This window comes from Microplitis demolitor, chromosome 5 (genome assembly GCF_026212275.2).
Source record: "Microplitis demolitor isolate Queensland-Clemson2020A chromosome 5, iyMicDemo2.1a, whole genome shotgun sequence".
In the NCBI taxonomy this organism is placed as follows: Eukaryota; Metazoa; Arthropoda; class Insecta; order Hymenoptera; family Braconidae; genus Microplitis; species Microplitis demolitor.
In genome coordinates this window covers 6,512,476-6,537,871 of record NC_068549.1, presented here as the reverse complement: position 1 = coordinate 6,537,871, position 25,396 = coordinate 6,512,476, and the positions used below count along the sequence as shown (strand labels likewise).

General features: G+C 27.6%; 1 protein-coding gene across 2 annotated transcripts in view; it reads right to left on the bottom strand.

Annotated features, from left to right (window-relative positions):
• LOC103574472 (small conductance calcium-activated potassium channel protein) overlaps positions 1 to 25,396 on the bottom strand; it is a 119,019-nt gene that overhangs the window by 7,413 nt on the left and 86,210 nt on the right. The window lies entirely within an intron of this gene.

Here is a 25,396-nt window from a genome sequence, read left to right as displayed (position 1 = left end):
AAGAAATCATTGGAAATTTTTTTTTACTATTTGTAATATTGCTGGAAGCCATAAAGTCGTTTTTGCTAAACTTTTTTTTCGTATATATTTATAACTTTTTCTTCAATTTAAATTGAGTTGTTTATTATTTTTTAAAAAATATTTATAGTAATAAAAAGTTTTTTCTTAATAATTTATATTCTTGTTAAAACTTTTCACTTGATGGATTTGAGAAAAATTTCAAGTACTAAAAATAAGAAACCAAAAAAAAAAAATAAACTATAAAAAATAAGTTATATACGTTAAACCAAGCTCAAAACCGCATTTACAACAAGCGTTGAGACGTGAGCTACTAAAGACTAACTTATGGCCTGAACTTTTAAAATATTTTTCGTCGTACGATTTGCTTTTATATTATTTTCATATCTTACTTTCCAGTACTTTTTTCTTTATTCTTTTCTGTATACTGAGTGATAGAGTATAAGGAAAACAAAAATAGAGACATTTTTTTTTCTACTGGAAAAAGATTTACACGTGCATATATACATATATATTTATAAAAAAATTGTAAAATTTAACCATAGCAAAAGTTGCCTTTCGTGTTTGAACATTAAACTTATTCATAATTTATTTTCAGTGCTATTATCATTCACTTCAACTACTTTTTCAACTTCACTTTCTCTAGCAACGTCATCCTACGAAACTTTGTAGTTTCATCCTCTTGATAAGCTGTACTTTACAGTATGAATCTGTTATTATATTCTTTATGAACTAGACTAACTTTATAGTTGGTGATGTGATTGTTATAGTGCTCATTAGTTGAAATGACTAGACTTAGAAGGCCAAAGTTAGTTAAAATTATCCTAGGATATGATTATTAAATTATTTTTATTTCATTCTAAAAATTAGGACGTTCGTCAGATTGTAACTTTAGTATAATTATATTAATTAAAAATTTTTTTTTTAATTAACATTTATATTTAAATGAAAAACAAGAAAATTTTATTATTCTTAAGTCAATGATTCAGGAATAATTAATTACGTGGCATTTATGTAATACAGGTAATAATGTTAATAATGAAAATTTCCGTGAATTTTCTGCGGAGAGTTATAGTCCATATCAACAGAATTATGGATTCAATATCTTTCGCGTAGGCAGGCATAAATCATGCGCTAGAGTGGAGAATTTATCCTGTGTCTGATGATAATTCAATTATTTAATCCGTCAAAGTTTTTTTATTGATTTTAATTCAAATTAGCTGATTTATGTTACATTGTTTTGCATAAATTCTACGATATAACAATCAGTATGTAGAAGTAAAAAATTTATATTTAAATTATAGATGTTTCTATTCATTTTTTAAACTTCAGTTTCATTTTTGCTTCAATTTTATTATCATAATAATTATAAGTAATAATTACTGAGACTTTTGTTCATTTCCTACTTAGATGTCCGGTTTATGATGAAATTAGAGTAAAATATATTATACCGTCCTTAAGTATTTCAAGTACTTTCGGTCGGGCGTAATTTACTGTTCTGAATCCCGAGACATCTGTTGTAGGAAATCTATTGTGAATCATAGAGTTGAAAATCCGATAATTTTTACATTAAAAATAAAATTTGAGATTGAGTTAAAAAAAAATTTAATTGAATAATTTTTCATTCATTTTTAATTTTGAAATTTTTCGAATGTACACGGAGAAAAAATTAAAGGAACTGTTCCTAGTACGTTTATGAAATATCATCCCATACCGTTATGGTAATGATTACTAGGGATTATGGGATATAGACCCATACTTTCTGGGAAAAGTTTCCATAAGTATGGGAAAAATTCCTATCATTATGGTAACGATTCCCATATCGCATGTGAAAGAATCATGGTAATGATTACCATACTCATAGGAATAGTTCCCATAAGCGAATAGGAACCAATCCTATAACCACATTGTAACAGTTCCTATAATTTTATGGGAATGGTTACCATAATATTATAGGAACAGTTACCATAATATTATGGGAATGGTTACCATAATATTATAGGAACAGTTACCATAATATTACGGGAATGGTTACCATTTTATTGTAATATAGTTTCACAAAAAGATTAAATATACAAAAAAAATGCTTATTACAAACAAAAATTATTATAATTTCTAAATATTATGGTAACCATACCCATAATATTATGGTAACCATTCCCATAATATTATGGTAACTGTTCCTATAATATTATGGTAACCATTCCCATAATATTATGGTAACCATTCCCATAATATTATGGTAACTATTCCCATAATATTATGGTAACCATTCCCATACGTACATAGTAACGATTACCATAATTCCATAGGAACTATTCCGATACCGTATGGGAATTATATCCATAATTATAGGAATGGTTACCATAATATATATGGGTGCCGTTCCTATAATCAACATTTCAAAAAAAACAGTTACCATGCAGTATGGGAACCATTGCCATAATATATTGTAACTGTTACTATTATTTTCTCTCCGTGTATTCATATGCAGTTAAAGAACCTTCTTAAAGTCAATTTATTAAATTTGCTGTCATAATTGAAATAATAATAAAGTAATTAAATTCTAATTGAGAAAATAAAAAAACATTTGATGATGGATAGTTAAAAAAAAAAAAAAATTGAATTTGAAAAATTACTTTTAATATTTTAAGTCTTCAGAGATGAAAAAGTCTGATGGAGAATGGCTTTAAAAATTTTGACTAAAAAGTTATTCTATATCCATTTATCTCTTAATTTTTTTTTTTTTTTTTTCGTATATATTCTTGATAAGGTAATGTTAACATAAAAATAATAACAAGACAAATTTTATAGACTGTATCTTCTAACGATCCAGCAAATGAAATAAACTGAGAAAGCAATTCTATCCTACTTATAGTTACAATAATAAATTGCTCTGTGGTCTCTACAGCGTTAACTGAGATATAAAATTAGTTTTAAAACTACTTCTGGAAAGTTTTAAAAGTAATAAAATGGTTTCGTGAATTTTCATATTAATAGTAAAAAGCAATTTAACATATTTTCAAATTTATCGAATGTACAAACAAATTTTTCAGCATTTCATTTTAACAACAAACTTTGCAATAAAACATTTAATATTTTTGAATAAAATGAGAGATAAATAAAATTATGACATAATTATGAGCCAGGTAAACCAAAATTAACGCGTAAATTGCCATAAAAAAAGCATTTACATAAATATATATGTATACATTAATAACGAACCCTCATAAAGATTTCAGTCCCCAAACACGTAAAGCTGCGACCCTAAATACTCGTTAATATCCTCGTAAAAAATTTAACCCTATCATAGATATTCTCTGATACACCCTTATAATATTACAGCGATAATGACAACAGTTACGACAACAACAACAATAAAAACAAAAACAATGAGGAGGATGACAAGAACAACGTTTTACCTATTAGAGGAGACCGGGGCAAGACGGCCCCCCTGGGGCAAGAAGGCCCACCTCAAAAATTAACCAAAATTTTTTTTTTCTTGCTTTCTTTTGATTACCACTAATTCAGATTATTTACTCATTTTTAACCTTATACGTGAAACTAGGGGCAAAATGAACCACTCAAAAATTATAAAAAAAAATGTATTTCATATTATTATAACCTAGTCATGATTAATTCAATAGAAATATCATTTTTTGGTTAATTCTATGGATTTAGAGTAAAATAGAGCATTTGAAAAAGTTAAAAATACCAATAATCAATTTTTTATTCAATAGAAAAATAATTATTAATCAATTAAGTTATTTTTTATTAAATAACTTTTAATTTATTCATATAATTTGTTATAGAATCCAACAGAACAATTATAATTATTATATGTAACATTATGAATAATATATTTATAAAATTTGGTACAGTATTTGCTAATATGTTTGGAAAAAAATTAAAACACTCAATTTTTTTCTACAGAAGTGAACAAATTACTCGTATTATATCAAAAAAGGTTATTTCGAGTAATATAAAAGTAAATACAGTTGTTAAAGAGAAAAATATAAACATTTGTGACGCGGGAAATTTTTTTATAATTAAAAAAAAAAAAAAAATTTTTTTCATTTTTTTCGGAGGGGGCCGTCTTGCCCCAAAAAAAAATTTTTTTTCAGGAGCTTCACCAAAATTTTGGTGAATTGAGTTAAAGTTGGACGAGAGTAAATCGACTTGATGGTTAAAAGCCACAAAGAATAATAATCGGCTTATGGGCGCGTCTTGCCCCGGTCTCTCTTAATGAATGTGTGCGGTTACCACAACTTGTATTACGACTACTTGATTCCACTTTTCACATTATATCCTCTTACCCTATCTATCTTACTCGTTTGCTCATTTGTTTTCCTTCCATTTCATTCTACATTATATTCTCTATCTACATAGTGTAGTGTAGTTCACGTTTAACCAACTGTGAACGTGAAAATGCTCGCATGATTTATTGCATATGACCGTGTTAACATCCACATAAAAGTTTAAATGCACAAATTTTACAACTCATTGAATTCAAATATTTTTTATTTATTTATTTTATAAAATATTTAATATCGTAAATCAAATAAATACTGCTATTTGGTAAATTTATTTTTATTATTATTATTATTATTATTATTATTATTATTATTATTATTATTATTATTATTATTATTATTATTATTATTATTATTATTATTATTAAGTAAATAAATATATCGCTACTATATTTATGGATGGTTTATTATTCGGAATAATAATTATTATTATCATAATTACAATACTGCAAAAAATCGGTAGTGAATTCGGATTTCCAGCGTTAAAAAAAAAGACACTCTGCAAACGGAATGAATAGGGAGTTTTTTTTAGCGGACTAATTTTGGAATGATGTTAATATTAAAATAAACTTCTTTTTGGAGTGAATTCCAAGAAATTAAACAAATAAAACTTATTCGCTCGCATTCATTCCGTATTTAATCCGCGTTCACTCCTCGAATTTTTGAGTGTACACTTATGGTGTTTATTGTCTCTGATCAGTAATACATGAGTTTTTACAATTAAAACATTTTTAAAAAATCACACCGAAAAATTAATCTTGTTTGAAATGTTATGGTATCATAGTAAAGCCGAACCATTTTGGCCACCTGACGGATATTGATTTAAACGTATTGCAAAAATTACTGCCGTAGTAAAATTGACAATCATTATATTACAAATTATGGTAATCATTGTAAATTTTACTAAGAGAATAGTAACTTTTCCGTGTACTTATCGATTTTCTATACATGTTCTGTTTTTTACGGTCTTTTCCAATAAATAGAAACGTATATCTAAAAACATATATAATTTGACTAAATAATATCAATTTTCTCATGTCTTATGTTTTTGTGTTCGATCTAACTATACAAAAACATAATCTCGAATAATATTATTAAAAAAAATATATCTCTGCTAAATTTTCGTAGTACTAATTATGAAAAATAATAATTATTTTTTTAGCATCATCATAATAAAAATTTACCGCTATTATCTTTAACATCTCTTGAACGGTCTAAAGTAGAATATAATATAATACTTGTATCAACTTTACTGATAAGCACGACAAGTATATTCGGGGCGAAATTGTTTCCATACTTTTAACATCTTTCAGTCTCCAATCCTTCTCTATTAGTGTATGGTATTACGATGACAAATATCGAATGGATATCCATATGTAATCACTCATACGAAGTTAAGAATCTAATATAACCTGTCAATTCAAAAAATCAGTAAAGCCGTCATTCCTTTAATGAGACAACTAATAATAATTATCATTATTGTTGCATTAAAAGTATTACCGATCGATAAAGAGTTACTTACGTTCAATTAGCAATGCTAGATAGTTACATTAGCTATCTCTGGTTTGACTGAAAGGTATTTCTAGTATAATTATCTGCATTGCTATTATAGCAATATGGTATTTCTACCATAACAATACGGAATACTGTTATTATACATACTTTGGGTACTACTTGATGTCACAGAGAGAAATAATTGGTCGTAAATTGAGACTTGATTTCAGTTTTAGTTTGAATTTAATTGTTAAAGTTTTTACAAGTAAATAATTAAGTTTAATAATTAACGACAAACATGTTTTAGCTCGAGTTTACATATTTATGAATATAAGGAATTATACTACCGGCTGATAGATCATCGTACAATAAAGATTTCCTTCAGTTTTCTCTTATAGCAATATCTAGTATGGCAATTACAACTTTCTGTAGCGACAATATTTTTTATTTTTATTGTTAGATAGCTATGATAACTAAAAAGTATTATTATTGAAGCCATAATTTTTTTTTTACTTTATTATTATTATGAAATGTTAATTATGATAAAAATAATCGAGATTTTTTTTTTAATAATAGAAAAAAAAAAAAAAAAAAGAAGTATGCCAATGACTTTTTTGTCAACTTGACTTTTAATTTTTATACAAATGAGACAGAAAAAAAAATCAATTGTCTGAGAAGTCAAGGTTACATTTTAAGGCCAAACCAAATTAAGTATATTAATATAACCTCGGGGAAAAAAGATTAAAGGTTGAATCTATAGATAGATAGAGTAGTTGATAAAGTAAGAATATGGAGAGATAAATCGATAATGAAGTACATCGCTGTGAAAGTAAATATGTAACACGATCGAACTTTCATGTGTTGTAATATCGGTCACAATTTTTTTTTCTTCATACATTTAAATTTTCTTATTTTTTTAACCTTTACAAAACGCATCTTAGATAGAATAAAACAAAAAGCATTATTTTTTTCACCTCTTTATATATATATATTTTTTTTTTCTCTGCATTAAGATCATCCAAAGTGAACTAAAATAAAATGCAATGGGCAATTGAAACATTTCCAAATGCGAAGTTTACATGATTTATTTATATAACAGTAGAAAAGTAGTATTGTAGTAACAATATGAAAAATAAGGAATATCTAGAGCAATATTTTTATGGCTCCTTCTTCAATGATTTATGGATTCTCTTGAGACTTATTTTTTTTTTATGTTTATGTTTTTTTTTTTTTGCTTAAGATTTTACTCTACGACAATGTCTCTCTTGGCAACGCTTAGTGTTATAACTTTGACATGGGATTGTGTGCCTGGACTATCGAATAGAGTGTGGCATCAAGTATTATATTTTATATTTATGTATATATATGTACATATATATGAGAGCGAGAGAGTTGAGGGGGTGTCTCCGGAAGAAAAATCGATGTGGCACGTATAAGTTGTATCAGGATATTGATAGTTACCAAGGGTAAAAGGGAATAGGGTGCAAGTATTGACTGCTGTTCATTAATATAAAAGAAATGGAAATAAAAGTAAAAAAATAAATAAAGCGCGTAATTTAAATGAAAATAAAAAATAAAATGGTTAATGTCAAGTTACTTGACTTAGTAATTAGTAATTACACTAAAGTACACGTTGCTAATGGGTGATAAAATAGTAATCACTTTTAAAAGCCACGTAATTGCTGTATCGTTAGGTATGTTACATGATGCTTAATTATCTGAAAGTCGGTAATTATTTCCGGTTATTAATTAATAATTACTAAGTTCAAATTTAATTTTTTTAATCATTTTCAAAATTTGGTTTTATAAATTTACAATGCAATTGATAGCAATTTTTTTTCCAGTCAATTTAGCACTTAGTTGAATGTTTTTTCGAAATAAATTATTATGTATATTTTTATGAAATTAATAATCCATATGAAATATATTTAATTCTATTAGTTTTTATAAAATTTTAAATATCATTATTCAACTTCGACAAAAAAAAATGGCATTTGTGTGTTATTAAAATTTTTTTTTTTATTTTATCATTCATAGAGTTTATGTAAGTCTATATTTAACACAAAAAAAATCCCGACTAAAGAGAATAAAATATTTACAATAATCTATTTTGAAAAAAAGTTCACCTTGAAATCTTTAAGATTTTATACGGATAAAATAAAAATTTAATGTCTATGAGAAATTAATTTTATTACATTTCTGTACTCGAGATTGAATCACAAGTTGTTTTTTTTTTTTGTTTTTACTTAAAAAAGTTTTTACAAAATAATGATTCTTTAAATATAAATTATAAAAAAAGGATAATATAGATTTAAATTAAGCGATATTTGAAATGCGACTTTTTTATTGCTGCAAACTTGTATTGAAAGTTCAATTCTCTCTCATATAAAATTAATTCTAAGCCGTAAGATGGACGATGGGCTCCATCTAACAGAGTAAGAGTTGGTTCCGGTAACTTTCGGAGCTTTGCACATTTGTAAAACGATACAAGTACATTTATTTCCACTGTAGGCGTCTCATTATTGCTTATTAGTATTCAGAGTTTAATTTTCTTTAGTATTAAAATTTATTACTGAAGCAAAACACTAGAAAGCCAGTGTGCTACTTCTCATTAAGAGTACTGTAATTACTTCTTTAACATTTTCAAGTGTTCTTTACACTATGACGCAAAAGAAAACATACTGAAAGTGATTACAATGCTTTTAAACCGGTAGTGACAGACCTCCTGAAATTGGTAACGTACAGTGAAAATCGACTGCCCAATTTCTCAATCGTTTTATAAAAAAAATAATTAATACACTAACTTCTAAAAATTTGGTTCGTACTGCGATTTGAGATTAGACAGATAACTTATTCCTGTGATTAAATTTTTTTATCAATTTTATTACGAGGTAATTCTCTATTATTTTAATTTTTTTAAAAATAAATTAAAATAAATCTGCGAAATAGTGAGACAGATAAATTTAAAAATTAAATATCAAGTCACTGAAGAAAAGTAGCATTAAAATGGGCAGTAGTATTAATGCAAAATAAATTTTGTGGAGGTATAAGCTTTTGTACCGAGATATTTTAATTAATTTCAGCTTAGGAATTGAGCTTCCATAAATTATAATTTAATGAGTAATACTGTCCAAGACGATAATGAATATAATTTGCATATTAGAGTAACTGTTTTTCGACTGCTAATATTTATACTACTTTACGAACTTATCGTACTCGTAGAGATTTTAATTTTTATAAAATTGTCTAGCTTATAGTGATTATTACTACAATATACGAAATGCAGATTTTTGTATATTTTGTGAAAACTCTATTGCGACAGTTTTTAACGAACTTATTCATAAATGATGAATCTAATTTATACGATTATTTGTTTGTTTTGTTTTATAGGGTGACAGCTGTAAATGAGTGCTTGAAAAATAATTGACCACTCATATTTTTTTTAGTTATTTCATATTCGAAAAATAAAATTTTTTTTTAAAAGTGGAGTTGACAATTACAATAATTGATACATAACAGGCTTTTTTAATTGTAGTAGACTTTTTGGATGTTCTTTCAATTAAAAATAAAATTTAAAAAATTTCAATATTTTATGAAATCTTATTAAATACCAGTAAATCAAATAATCAAATAGAAAATTCCCTTGTATTCCAACGATTATGACACAGACAAATTTTTAAAATTGTTATGTATCCAAAATAAAAAATATAAAAAATTAGCATGGATGTTGAAGTCAAAAGATGAAATTTAAATTAAATTTTCGAGAAAAAAAAAAAACAAATAAAACAAGAATTTCGTCCATTTTAAAAGGTTATTTCTGATTTCCTTTAAGACTATTTTGATCAGTACTATCATGAGTAAACTTTATGGAAATTTTTATCTTATTTTATTCCCTGCACTGTAAAAAAGTTTCGGGGCTGCGGTTTAAGTCCGGAGTGGATTTTTTATTTATTTAACAAACCCCTTTGGAGTGAAATAAAATCTATATCCACTCGCTATTAACTCCCGATTTTTTACAGTGTAGTTTTGAATATATATTTTTAATTATTAAAATTTGTTTTTTTACTATCGAGTAATCTCAGTTGGTAAACATCAATACTAATAAAGAACTTTGATTGTCAACATTGTACGCAGTTCTTAAGTTAATTAATAAAATCATCTAAATAAATTACCAGTAGTACCAATAAACTGTCAGAACATTCAATTTACTTATTATTAATTCTTGCGAAATTTATGATCAATTCCCTACGATCCATGTCTATATTTTCCGAAATGTTTTTGTATTTTCTTAATCATAATTAAATATTAATGAAATGCTGATTTATCGTATTTACTACAAGCTCAGTAATAATCCCCCGTTATATCTCATGTGTACAGACGAAAAAATGTTTGGCACCGGTCAATACCGAGTCTCTTAACAAAAAGTTGTTACATATATCTCCAGATATATTGATACACTTAGTTGTTTATAAATCTGTGATGACAAAGGATAATATTTTTTTTTCTTTTACTTTTCTGCAGCAGACACAGTCCAACTGCAGAGTGATGACAAAAAGAATAATTGAAGTAAAAAATAAATAAGGTCAAATAGAGTATAATAAAGTCTAACAAAATACACCAGCACCTAGTAATTTTATCTTTTTATACATTCTAGTCTTACTCTGTGTCCAGTTCGATGAATTTCGAACGTGATTGGAAATATATTTTATGTACAATCGAATGAGCATTATTTACTTGGCAAGAAAGTTTGATTGTAGATATGGATTTTGGCACAGCACCGAAATTTAACTTGTTACCCTTCTTCTTGTATTTACTTATTTATTAAATATTATTATTATCTTATTTATTTATTCATTTATTCATGTAGATTTTTATTATCACAAAATTTTTAAGGTCAATTTATTCTCTTTGCATTTTATTATTTTGTATGTATTAAAATAGTTGGATTATTTATTTTTTCTTTTGGCGTATTATAGTAAAAGGAGAAAAGAAAATAATTTTTTTTTAGAGCTTATGGCTGTTTTCAAGTTTACGCAGGTGGTTAAAGACGGTGTCTAGAGAGACAAAGACAAAAGGAGGGTAAGGGAGAGAGAGAAACAATGACGTGAGAGCATAAGTCAAAAAAATAAAAAAAACCTCTAACAGCGTATTTTAAATTTCCGGTGCTTTCCATTTATCATCCTTTGTCCCTTTGACGGTGAGTCTTTCAAGCAACCTCCACTAAACTACCGTATTTTTTATCATTTTTTTTTTTATATTTATTTCTCCATCGTCCTTCACTTCCTGATCGTTTACTCATTTATAAGATTCTGCAAAAAATACGAGCTGATAACAGGACAAGCTAAGACGTTGGCAAATCGAATTTATTTTTTTTTCAGTTTGTCGGCCGGATATTTAGACGTCAAAAAAAATTAAAGCCAAAAGGGGTGTGTGGACAGATTATTTTTTGTGCATGAAAATGATTGAGTATTGCAAGATTCCGTAATAAATACTTCATTTATAAACCAGTCAAAAATATACTTTTTATATTTAGTCAAAAATATATAAATTTATAAGCAGAAAAAAAAATATATTAAATTTTTTTGAATAGAGCAGACAAATAAAACATAAAAGTCATGTTGTACAATGTCTTAATATTTTTTATGCGAAAAAAAATTCAAATTTTTTTTGTTCCAGTTCATTTTACCTCGCTTTCTGCTAAATATCTAAACTCACTTTGATAAGAATTTCTACCATATATGTGTGCTCTAAAATGAGAATTTAATATAATCGTGGGCGTTATCCAACCGCTAGTGCGCTTGGTAATTCAAACGCGTGAAACCGCGAGCAATCATGCAATCTATTAAATTCGTATGGTTTTCAATCGAAACTATTTAATTTACATAGTTAATTAAATTGAGCACATGTGAATTCTTAATCTACATTTTATAGATTTATTTATTTAGTAGATTTATATTAAAAAATGTATATGTATATATATTTAGTTATCAACGAAATAAATTTCAATCAGATCGAATTGAAGAAAGAGTCACTTCTCTTATATATGTTAAGCTGTGATTGGCTCGCCGGCTCCGATCTACAGCTAATGAAGACTCATTTGGTTGACATTTCTCATTACGATCTCATGGGTTTTTTATAAATTTTTTTACCCAAAACTAAACATACAAGCTAACAAATAAAATTACTTTGCCTTAATAAACCAACAATTAAAAAGAAACTAAATAGAAGTGGTTGAATTGTTAAGCAATAGGTACAGAAATACTAACGTAAAAATCTTAAGTACATGCAAAAACTGAATGGATAAATAAAAATCCTTTTTAAATGCAATCCATTTCTCATTCATCCTTTTATCATGGAGACAGTTCACAAAGACGTAAAAGAATGAGCAAGATAATATATTCGCTCTCATCACCTTTGTGTCAATTTCACAAGTCATTCACTGCCTTTTTGCGCCAGCTCTGTGCGATGCCATCGAAGAAGATATCAATACTATATCTGATCGTATGAAACAAGTCGCAGCGAAGCTGAAGCAAGGTTTCCGCCGTGCTGGAGATTCACGGCATTCAGGACACCGAATTATCACCCGGTCAGTACTATTAGTCATGAGTGAGGCAGGGTCGAGAAGAAATCTGTCTGGTGTCAACGTGGCTTCAGAATGTTTCTAACTAGCTACCGTTTACACTCGAATCAACTCTTTCAACTTTCCTAGCTCTCAAACAAACACAATGACAACCTCTATAATTCTGAGTGGATCTGAATGAAATTTGTGACAAATTTTTTTGGTTCAAACAGTATGGAAAGAAAATTTTAAATGTAAGAGATAGTATTCTTGTAAATTGTCATGCAGCAAAATAAATCAGTCAATAATAAGACATCTACTTCCATTTCGGCTGCCGAATGGCTTTTTTTTCCATTCAATAAATTTTAACAAAACATATAGAAAGATATATAGCTAATAAAAACTCAAGTTAACTTTGTCAAGCTAATAGAAAAACATCCTCAATTGAAACTAATTCAAACTTCTATATGTCTATCCTTCAATTGAATATTCACAGCCTGTTAATCTAAAAGTCATATAAAAAAGTCATAAAAAAACTTGCACGAAATCACGGATATCAACTAGATAAGTGGTGGACAACTTTGGATTTAGATGTCCAATCTAAACGAAAAAGTTTTCGGGGTTGAACTGTAAAAGCATTTTATTATATATATTCACATATACCCACAGTATTACGGTTAACTTGACCGTAAGATAAGAAACACTGGTATTAGGTTGAGATAGGGAGAGGTATTTCCCAAGAGACGATAAACTTGTCTCACTGGTATAACTTTTAGACAACAATAAACCTGATTGTTGAATACTCAAAAGACCTTTTGCTTTTGCTTGGACACCTCTGTCTATTAAGACTAAGGAAGCTGGTTAATCAAGATTTAAATATATCAACACATATATATCTACATACATACATAAATATCAAGTCACAAAACCTATTGAATTTTATGAATGGGACACAACCAGATTATTTCACACAATTGCTGTGAACTATTGCGGTAAATATTATCGTCTATAGACATAAATGTCACAAAACTATTCCTAAATTACGTTCTTCTTATCAAGAATAAACTCACTTTGTAACGGTACAAATTCCTACGGGTAAAATTTAGTTTCAGCATAAAGTAATAGAATAAAACATTTAATTTATTTTATATAAAAAGTTTTTTAATTCTAAACGAGTTTTAAATTTAATAAGTGCTCTGTAAAACTGAATTAGTGAATATTCACTAATTCAGACTGATATTCATACCGCTTATTAAAAAAAGCCGTACGACTACAAATGAATTAGTGAGTATTCACTATTTTCTAGTAGATTTCGCTAATTCACTTTTAGAGATTGAGTATTGATTGGTTAAAATAAGTTTAAAATAAAGGTATGTGAATAGTGTTTGAAACGAATTGAATACTACATTCATTTGAAAATTCTAATTCAATAGTTTAATAAAATTCAATAGTTTAAATATTAAAAAAAAATTTAATTATAAAACTTACGAATAATTAGAATTTTTCAAACTTATTCATAATCTCTAGTTTAAAGTAAAAGTAAAAAAATATAAATATGACTTGTAATCAAACAAAATATGAAAGTTTGCTTAATTTAAGTCTTGATATGATGACATTTTGTGAAGCAAAGAGAAAGAATAAAAAAAAAATGACAACATAATTATACTGGCAGTGATGTCCTTGTTACTTGTATAGCATAAGCTTCTACTTCAGCTTCTGCTGGTGATGACAAGTTTTGGCTAACAGTGAATGTTAAATCTAAACGATGCAGAAGAAACTTCAGTAGGAGGTAGAGGTAATAGTCTTTTTGGTTTAGCTGCATGAGACCATGACAAATTACGACACAAAGTGCTGGCACTGGGGATTTAGTTTATTATATTGCATTTAATATAAATTATTGTTAAGATGAAAGTAATGTATCGGTTAATAGGACACAAGTATCCATAAATTTTCAAATGTGTAATCAACCGTCCCCTTATAATTCTCAAGTGTACAGTTAAAGTAATTTAACGTACGGTTCAGTTAAGCGTATCAATAGTAATAGAGCACCGTGATTTTCAGCGTTGAATCTATTGATCAAGAATCCTTGAGTTATATGTTGTTGTCATTTAGCCGATAAATCGTTACATTGCTATCTACAAACTAGTCTAGAGTCGATAGCTTATAAACGCTTATGGGATATGATCTATAAATTGATCTGAAATTTATGATGTGCGGCAAATCCTTCTGATAAGGAATAGGTTTTAGGTGTTAGATTTTACACGTTCTTTATAGTGATACTTATTTTTTTATGCCACGCGATCCAATGGATTTTCAAGTGACATTATAATGGTGATGTAGGTTGTCCCTATCCTAAGTAAAGGTATTTTTAGGTACATAAAGAATAAAAGATATCGAATTGCTATACGGCTTAACTACAAGCTCAAATCGGGATGTTGGAGATAAAAGAGATAAAGAGATGAAAAAAAAAAAAAAAAAAAAAAAAAAAAAAAAATAAAGGATATCCGGTGGAAAAAAAAATATGTCGCTAAATCCTTGTGTCTTTACTACTGACCTTTATTTTGTGGCTGCAGAATATGCTTAAGCATGAGCTCGAGTAAGAATATATGTTATAGTTATATAAATGTATGTATGTAGAAAGATAGTGTTGAAGAAGAAATACGATAAAAGCTGAGGAAAAGGAGCGAGTCATCACCCCGATGGAGCTAAACCATTCTCAACCGTTGCATCTACACTTTTCTTCGGAACAAAGAAATAAAGTAAAAAGAATTTATACAATGTGAGCATATCTTAGCATGTCTTGGCATATATGTATATATATATGCATAAAAAAATATAAAAAGCTGAATAAAAAATGAATTTAAAAAGACAGATAACAAAAGCATTTGAAAACTTGAATTCGACTATTTTTTATAGCTTTTTTTTTTTTTTTGGTTCAATGGTTGGTTAGTTTTTATTTCTATAAATTTTTTCGATTGTGTAGAGCTTTCAACGGAATGATTTAGTTACTGCGAACATGGAAAATGGAAACAATCGCGAAAGTGTACTGGAGACGTTTCTTATTGCGCGTGGCCTGGCACTGAAAATGTATATAATCTGGGTCCTTATAAATTTACTAGTACTTGTACTTGAAACTGTATAAGTCAAGGATTTTTCCTTGAATTTAAGAAAAATAAATTTTGCTAAACGTGATTTTTTTGTGCTTGTTTTTTAATACTTTAAGTGATAAGTTGATGGCATGATTTTGTGTAATGTATTTGATGTAAAATTTATGTTAAAAAGAATTATTAAATATTTATGGAATTTATAATTTAAGTATAATATAAAGATAGTCAAGGTTTTTATTTTTTTGCGGAAGATAAAAGTAATGTAATATCATATTTCTTTTGTGCTTCAGCTGTCGTGCTTTATTATTTCAACGTGCGCGCCAAGGAAAATCGTAATTCTCAGCACCTTTAAGCTTTCAAGTATAACATCCTGCTGAGGATGCACTTGTCGGATAATAATTTCGCGTAGTAGGCAAACTACTAATGACAGAATTGAAATCAACAATGAGATGCTGCTGATGATTAAGAGCTTGTAAGACCGTTAATACTTAAGAGCTTAAAGAACTTTAAGTTGTACAAACATAAATCCTTTATTCATATATATATATATATATATATATATATATATATATATATATATATATATATATATATATATATATATATATATATATATATATATATATATATATATATATATATATAAATATTACGTGTATAATAAAATTTCCTCCGAAATTCATATTGGATGTGATTTTTTCAAAATTTTCGCAGCACTTGTGCTTTTTTCTTTGAAATTATAGTGTTTTTCGAAAAGACTGGTCAATATTATGGCTGGTTTCCGAACGGAAAGTTCACGATGCAGAACCCTATTTTCCATGGAATATATAGAGAAGACCGGGTATGGTTGTCTTACGGGTTGGTTGTCACAGCGGTCATTTGTGGCAATCGGTTTATTGATCAGCGTCGTAAAATCGCGAAGGCTTCATCTCCCTTTCGACGCCGATTTTTTGACGTCGATCAATGTTCGTATATTTGTTCGATAAATTGTCTGTTATGACTTCTGTGACAACCAATCTATGCGAAAATCGTACCTGGTCTCCCCTATATATCTTTATATACTTACAACTATATAAAAATTCTATTAAAATTTATGATATGTTTTAAATATTAGTTGCATAATTATTCAAATTCAGTGCCAAAAAATTAGCAATTATATTTTAACAATAGTTGTTACAAAAACTAAGACAATAAAAAATTACAAACAAAGAAAGATATTTAAATTTATGTTTTAGTTATGAGTTTCAAATGACAAAATATTTTTTCATCTATTTTTTTAACGTTATTTTTTTGGCACATATGATGTTATGGAAATGTTAAATAAAGTTTCATGAAAAATTTGCATTAATTTTTTATGTGTAAAGGTAGAAGCGAAAAAATTGTGTCTTTTCCAATATTTGCTTCTCACTACACTGCATGTAAATTATATATATTAAATGTTTTATCAGATTTCATCTTTATAATATATGAAATATCATAAATATATTTTTAAAGTTATATGATTTTATATAAAATGATATTTTTTATGTATTTATAAGGAAAAATTTTTCATGGATTTTTATTATATTTGAAATACATGCGCAAGTGATATTTACGCTCAATTTATCTTGAGAATAAATTGATAGTTTTTTTCATTGGACTATAAAAGTATTTTATTTTGATAGATGTTTTGTTTTCATTCATAAATTATTATCATTTTATTTAAAAATATTATTTTTACATCCCTGCATTAAAGCTACGGTTTTCAATGCTTGTAAAACTAGTGTCACATGAAAAAAATAAAATTCAGAAAATTACAATTTCAATAGTATGTAAAAATTTCAAACTCGAATGCATGAAATTTGGCGCCTGCATTGTGAGTATAAAAATATATATACCAATAAAACAATACAATCTAGAGCGATGAATTTTACAAATTTAAATGTAATTTTGCTGAATTGACTGAAATATATTTATCTGTAGCTGTAATACTTGCACCCTTGCACCGTCAAACAAAAAAATGTAATTTTAACAATCACAGGCTCGAAGCGAATTGCTCTCATAAATACTCATACTCATAGGTGAGATTAATTTTTGAAGTTTTCATTTTTTTCTATTTATGAAACATGACTATTTCAGACCAATACAAATTATAGGCTTGAAATTTTATTTCTCAATAAAACAAGGTTTATTTCTGCCCGTTGCATTAGTGATAAATTCGTTTCAGCCCTATCGGAATCGTATTTCTCTTACGTAATCTATAGAAAATTTGCTTTTGATTTTAAACTGTCCCATTTTCATCGGCTTCAGACATTTTAATAAGTATCAGTAAAGGGATAAAACGACTTTAGACTTTGTATGATGGCAGCCCCCAATTTTCACTCAGACAGTTAACCTCGCTTTCGTCTAAAATTTTCTTGTTTTATCCCTTGTATCGCAAGGGATACTATTTCATGATCCCAGCGTCGAAACTTCAAGTTTCAGTGTCTGTACAGCCAGTCGATACAAGCTAATTTCTATCCAATGCCGCGAACAAATATTAGTGTACGCGCAAATTGTGCATGTTTTTAGTACGTAGACAGAAACATATTTTTGCCTGCTCAAAGTTAACTTCACTCCTGATTTTAGCTCTGATACCTGTCATTTGTTTATTAGCAATTTCAGATCACTAATTTTATTTATTTAAATGACATTTATGACTTCTTGATTAAGTTTTGTAAAAATAAGTTTAAGGTAAGAGACCCAGTACTCGATAAGAAAACTACTAAATTTTACTAAATATAGATATAAAAATACATGGAGTGATCCAGTACTAGCTCCCTTATCGAGTACTGAGTATCTGACCTTATATGATCAATAAAATTTATTTTTTCTACTTAATCATAAATTCTAAAACTTTGCCTACAACTCGGACAGCAAACTTCACCTTAGACTTAAATTGTTTTTTTTTCATTTCTTGTCACATAATATATTATTTATTGCTATTGCATTAGAAAATCACGATTTAAGTACTTGAAGAAACCTCGTACAATTGTATTAGTAATCAGAATATATATTATAGAGGTACGCAAAAGTGTATCTGACAAACTTCTAAATGTAAAAATTTGATAAAGGTAAAAAAGTATCCAATTTCAAGTTTTTGTAATATTTTATAAACTTATAGAAAATATTGATATAACTTTTAATAAAATTTCTTACATTGAATATTCAAAAGTAATTAGCAATACCATTTTATACTTTTGTTTCCACTTCTTTGTACAACTGCGGTAGGTATTCAAATATGAAGCAAACTAATAGTTTATTAAATTCAAATAAGATGGCGAGATGCAAATTAAAAAAGTTTCTATCTTGAAATTGTAGATTTAAAGCATCTTAATCTTAAATTATAATGATGGCTTGTTATTAAACTACTGACTTAAGGCTAACAAATATATATGGTTGAATATTAATACTAAAGGTTTTCAGTTAATAGCTGCTTTGAGGAGTTTGTTTTAAGTCGACGTTGTGTAAACATTCAAGTCCGTATTAAGACAGGATTTCTGGACTTAAGCTAAGTTGGTTATAAACTTGTTATTATGGACTAAAGTACGGTAGTGTAGAGGTTATAAAGGGTAATATACGGAAAAAATAGTTATTACCAGACAGATTGGACATAAATAGGAGTTATTTATATCAAGTATCCGGAACTAAAAGAAATCAAGTGAAATAAACAAGAATAGGAATGAAAGTAAAAATATAAATTGAAGTATCACAATTGGCACGTTTATTAATCAAAGACCCGCGATGAAGGGATTTCAATTATTTTTTATTCTTTGATCTTAATAATGTTATCAGAGGGTGTATATTTGTTATATTCGGTCAAGGTTTTTGAAATTCGATAAATTTGATATTTTAAATATTTTCAACGTCATTGCTGTTTTTTTCCCAAATTTTTTTGTGTCGCATTAAATATTTCTATTTTCATAAGAATCAATACTGTGTGTTATGATCACGCGATGTTCAGAAACTCCTGATAATAAATCATTACACCATTAATATTTTTAATGCGTGCTGACCTTCCTCTCGGTTTCCCAAACTTAAATCTATCTGCAAAATTCAGAGAGTTTATAAACTCTTAAATTATATAGAACGGACTTTAGTCTCAAGGATTTAAAATAAATTGAGGTATTTCTTTAGTTTTAAAACTACTCTTATATTTTTTCTTAGTACGTGTGTTTTTCGTTTTATAAGAGAGATTGGTGCTGTCAGATTCAAGTTTATTTTCCAGACATAGGCCTGACTGGTCAATCTCTTTTTGTAGCTATTTTCGCTTACTGTCTGTCTAAGGTGTTGGATCTCTGAATCTAAATGTTCTAGTAGGGAGATAGTAAGAGCTTTGTACACTAAAGAACTAATGACCGATTCTTTTGTGATTGATGATGTGAAGAAATATGAAGATATTTATCTGCACGTGTACGTTTTCTCAACACTGTAAAATTTTACTGAAATTCTACGATTTCTTTAAATTTTAACTGTGAATTTAATAATGAGCTGTTGGAGTTTTTAACTATTGCTTCATAAGTATTCAGTATGCATAATCTGACATAGAGCATCAGTTTAGAATGAATTGATTGGCAAGTCAATCATCAGACTCGAGAAGAATTATTAAAGTGCCTTAAGTACTATCAGAATCGATAGTTTCGTCCCGAGTACGCTAATGAACTCATCAGTAAAGCTGATGTTGATGTACTCTGCCTTAGATTATCTTTCTACAAATATGGGAGAAGCCAAAATACTATTATGGTAAACTCTCTACTGTATAAGCCTGGTAATAACTTGAGGTAGATAGTAGGGCAGCCCTCAGTGTCCACTTACTATGGAGTTTTATAATGATAAAAATAATTCAAATATGTCATTTCATACTTATTAAAAGCTTGAAATTCAATTTTTGAACTTTAGATAGACTTTTTCCACACTACTGTCTATCTTACGGCAATATCATTAATCTGCCGTCAGACTGAAAAAAATTTAATGAATTCACTGATGGATGTTATGGTTTTATTTTAACTTTTGATAATGTGTGAAGCCGTGAAATAATATGAGCATCAATAATGAAGAATAATTACAACTAAATAATTTGTTTATTTATTTACTTCAATCATGAGTCATCATGTCATCAATATTGAGTTTAATGGAGAATGAAATCTAAAAGGAAAAAAATTTGGACAAAATAAAAGAAATAATAATGTAATAGCTTTCTTGAGTAGGATTTCCTTCTCTTCAATTTATTTTTTGTGGTGACGACATGGAAGCGGCAGTGGTGTCTTAGACTGATCCGCGTCAGCTTTTTGGACAATATACCCTGAGATGCTTTTGAAAGCTAAGGGATGATAGAAGTAATAGAAGGGGATGATCGTAAGCACTCAAACAACAGATAGTGCAGCTGACCTCATAAATTTTACGACGTTAAACTGATTTTACGATTCACTGTGACCGTCTATATATACGACTTAGTATTTCTTTTTTTTGGTCATTATAAAAACTGGCCATTTTGGATTATATATAGATTCATTTATTTGGATACTTGTAAAATAGTAAACCGTTGGAAATAAATTTTTCAAATTTATCTACTTCAAAGTTGAGATTTTTTTATAGGCTTATACAAATTTTTATAGATAAAATTTATAGTACAGTAGTAAATAAATATCTTGATCTTTTTGTTTTTATTTATGATATTTTTTTTATTTATTTAGAATTGAGTTTTAAGTAAAAATAGAAAAAAAGCTATCTGGATTTTATTTGTGCGTGAGGTAGAAGTTTATACAAGGGTATAAGTACATATTATGAAATGAGAAAGAGGAATAGAGCCAGAAGGTCAAGGGGAAAATTTAAGCCATCAAGATTATACTGAAGAGAACGCGGCAACATAGGACACACCCAACCCTCTTTAACTTACTTCTGACTAACTGACTCCTCGACTTTTACTACTTCACTCGTGGCATATATATGATACATACAGGCATATACATATAACACGAGATCGTCAAACTTTGACGCGCAAGCGCTCATTAATTTTCTCCGAAACCAATAAATTCCATTGAAATTGATGGGTTTCATAATGATAAAGAAAAAATTTTTTTTACGATTTCGACGGATAGCAAAAAAAAAAAAAAAAAAAAAAAACAATAAACTTGTAGTCTAGACATACATGGATTTATTTCTCGTTTTGTTATGTAATATCTTCCTCAGATGAATTTAATCCCGTGGAAACTGAGACGATTAATTGCACACGGATTTACAGAAAATCAAATTATATGGGTGGAAGATAAATGAATAAAAAAATTATAAAAATAAAAATGAAATGAAAAGTCGTGTATTGAATGTGTAACCACAAAGTTAATTAAAATTTTTGAACATGAAAAAAAATAGAAAATTTTTAAATAAAAATTTTTTGTTGGAATAAATAAAAGAGATAATTGAAATTTCGTAGGTTTCTTTATGAAATTACATAGCTTTGTATTTAAATGAAATTTGAGTTATTTAATAATAATTTTTTATCTGTGATCATATGAATTTATTGATTGTAAAACAAATATTTTTAATGGTTATTTAAATATATGTAGTATGAAATGGAAATCCACTGAAAAGTTTGTTTATTTACAGAGACAAAAATCTCTCAAACTGAATAAATCCGATGAAAATAAATCAATAACTATTATTACTGATAAAAAATTAATATGATATGAGATATAGGGGAGATTAGGGCAAAATAGACAGCTCGGAAAATGATGAATTGTTTTATCTTTTTAATATTTTCTTTACTTATGTACTAAATTCTGCTTTTACAGATGATTTAATTAATTAACTCGATGAGATAATTTTGATAACTATATTTTGACCTACCCTGTAGTTATTTTTATTTTTTTTTACTTCAAAGTGTTCTAGAATCTTTAGGAAATTCCAGAAAGTTTTCAAATTTCCAGGCTGTCTGGAATTTATAATAATTTCATTTTATAATTTTCTAGACTACTAATCGTCCAAAGAACTTTCCAAAATGTTTCAGACAGTTTCAAAATTTTCTGGAATATTTAAGATAAGTTGTACGTTTCTCTTAAATTTTCGAATATTCTAGAATTTTCAATTAGTTAGGATATTGAAAAAACTTTTAAACATTTTAAGTAATATGAAAAATTTTAATTTTTACTTTAAGTAATACGGAAAAATTAAAAACGTGGGTTAACCAAATTTTCGGGTATTCCAAACCCTGTGTATCTCTGGGGATTAATACATCTCATGGTGTATTTTCGGTTATACGTCTAAATACCTATGTCAAAATTATCTATAAATGTCGATATTCATATCAAAAATACCTTTGAGAAAACATCCACCTCAAAATTAATATTATACATATATTTGGCCCTTTTCTCAGCAATTTTGTAGTAAATTATGTCTCGTAGATATTTTTGATGTCGGTATTGAGATTTGTAGAGGATTTCGACCTGGATAATTAGTTCTGTCACTATATATTCCCGGTTTTTTTTATTTTCTATTAACTGAAAATTTATTCAAGTACACAAACTTAATGACACTTATTCGATCTAATAGATACACTTTGAAAAAAGTGAATAGTTACAGTAACTAAATAGTCACCGCCCAAATTCGTCAGCTATTTACTTCTGTTAAAGCGGTTTAGTTACTGCAGTTCAAAATTTTTCTAAGTGCAGTTTTTTTAAAAAAATTTCATTGGTATCATCATTCGGAAAATCGATTTATTGAATGACTTTCTACAGTGAGTTGAATTCAAAGCTTTTTATGATTAATGTAAACCCTCTTATGTAATTTCGGTCGATCAAGTGATTAAGATAAAAAGTTTTCAAAAGTTTTTTTTTTCGGCCGGGTTTTTAATGAGATAAATTACTACATACTTTTATAAGAACTTTTAAAGTAACGTCTAATCTTTTTAAAGTATTATATTAAGTGGAATTTTGTGCCACTAAGTGTTTTTAATTGGTTTTATTGAAATTATGTAACATAATTACTTTATAAAAGTTATGGTTATTATTTAATGAAACATGATTTTATCGGTTTTTTATATTACATAAAAAAATTCGAACAAGTTTATACTGATAATTTATAAATATTTAACTTATCAATTAAATCTATGGTGTCAGTGTCAAGTCGCAATTAAAATTTATATGAGAACAAATTTTTTATTCCATTTATTGAAGCTTTCTTTGAACTTTATTATAATCTCTATGGGTGTTATTTTTTTTCTCATTTTATTCACTCGTATTTTTCAGTTGGTCGAATAAAAACTATGTATCCTTCGATTGAGCTCCAACTTTTAAGGCGCAAATCGAGTCTGAGCCAAACAGTTGAAAGCAGGCTTTAAAATAAGATGTATTTGACTTCCCATTAAAAATAAGACTTTGTTCCAACAAACTGTAAGTAAGAGGACTTGGCCAAGTTTTACTTTTGATCTGGGATATCAACCGGAAGTATGAGTAAAATGTTATTTTCAAGGAGGTATTTCATTAAATTGTTAGAAACAGATGAGTTTCCGGGATTGTTTCTTGTGGTAGAAATTTTTTTTATCAGGTTTTGTTTAATCATTTATTTTTATTGACATTTTTTTAAAAAACCTCGTGAACTTATATTTAAAAATAATAATAATTGTTAGAAATATTGTATTTACAAAAATCTTCTTGCGATGTCTCACAAATCAATAAATCATTTTTGATGACCCAAAGTTTATATTTTTTATGAACTAGGATTAAAGTCAAATTTTTTCATTTTTTCGTCCTTTTTATAAAGAAAAGAAAAAAATGACCTGTAGTTTTTTTCTTTTAACTTGAAGGATATTACAAAAATTAAAAATATTATCCGATTTGATTGTTTGGTTGATCGGAATAAATTTATCAGTTATTGAACTGCAGAGAAAAATGTTTTAAAAAAGTGATTTTTAAAGAATCTCAATCTTGCACGATAATAATTTACATTTTCAAATAAATCTTAAGACGATATCGTCAAAACATGGGTGGAAATACTTAATCACAAAGAGCAATTCCAAAAACTCATTTTCTTCTTCACCGGTTTAATGAGAATACCCCCTTGAAAGTAACATCTAAACGATTCTAGTGACGATTCATCTGAATATTAATTAAAACCTTAATGATTACTGGAACAATCATCATTAAACCTAATATCAGACTGATTTTTTATTTACAGATAAATTTTTTTTTCTTGATATTATAAATTCAACTAAAATCTCGCATGCAGTTTATAAAATCAATCATCAGAATTAATTGAAAGTAAAAAGTAGTAAAAATAATAGCTTTTAAATATCGAAAACCCATTTTTATTCAAGAGTTTTCATTTTACCCCAGTCTACGCTATGATTGGAAAAAAAAAAAAAAAAACTTTCATCTGTCAGTACAAAAATGGAAAAGTCTGATAATCATGGCTACATGAAGCGTGACATAGAATGTATTAACAGAGAATCTACCGAAGAAGGGAGACATGATAGAGAGAAGACAAGAGTCTCGAAAATTTGCTGTATACATACAAAGTAGATACGTGCGTTAAGCTCTGAAAAGAATGGTGCAATAAAACAAGGACCAGCACTAGGGTAGAGTCTAGAGATAGCTAACGTGCAATGACGTGACCTTCTATATCTCAAAAACTCATAAAAAGTTTAAGTAAACGTCACATCCATCAGTCGACACTGTCCTCATTTTTCCATTACTAATTCACACTGATCTCTTTACTGATAGAGGTTTCACCCTTATTTTCATTTATTTTTCATTCATAAAAAATTTTCAGTTTGTCGTAAAAACGCGGCACTATGATCGCATTTAAGGGTGTCTTAAAAACTTTACATGCGTGAAAATCGCATAATGTATTTTGAAATAATAATAAATTTTGAATTATCCGATAAAATATTGATA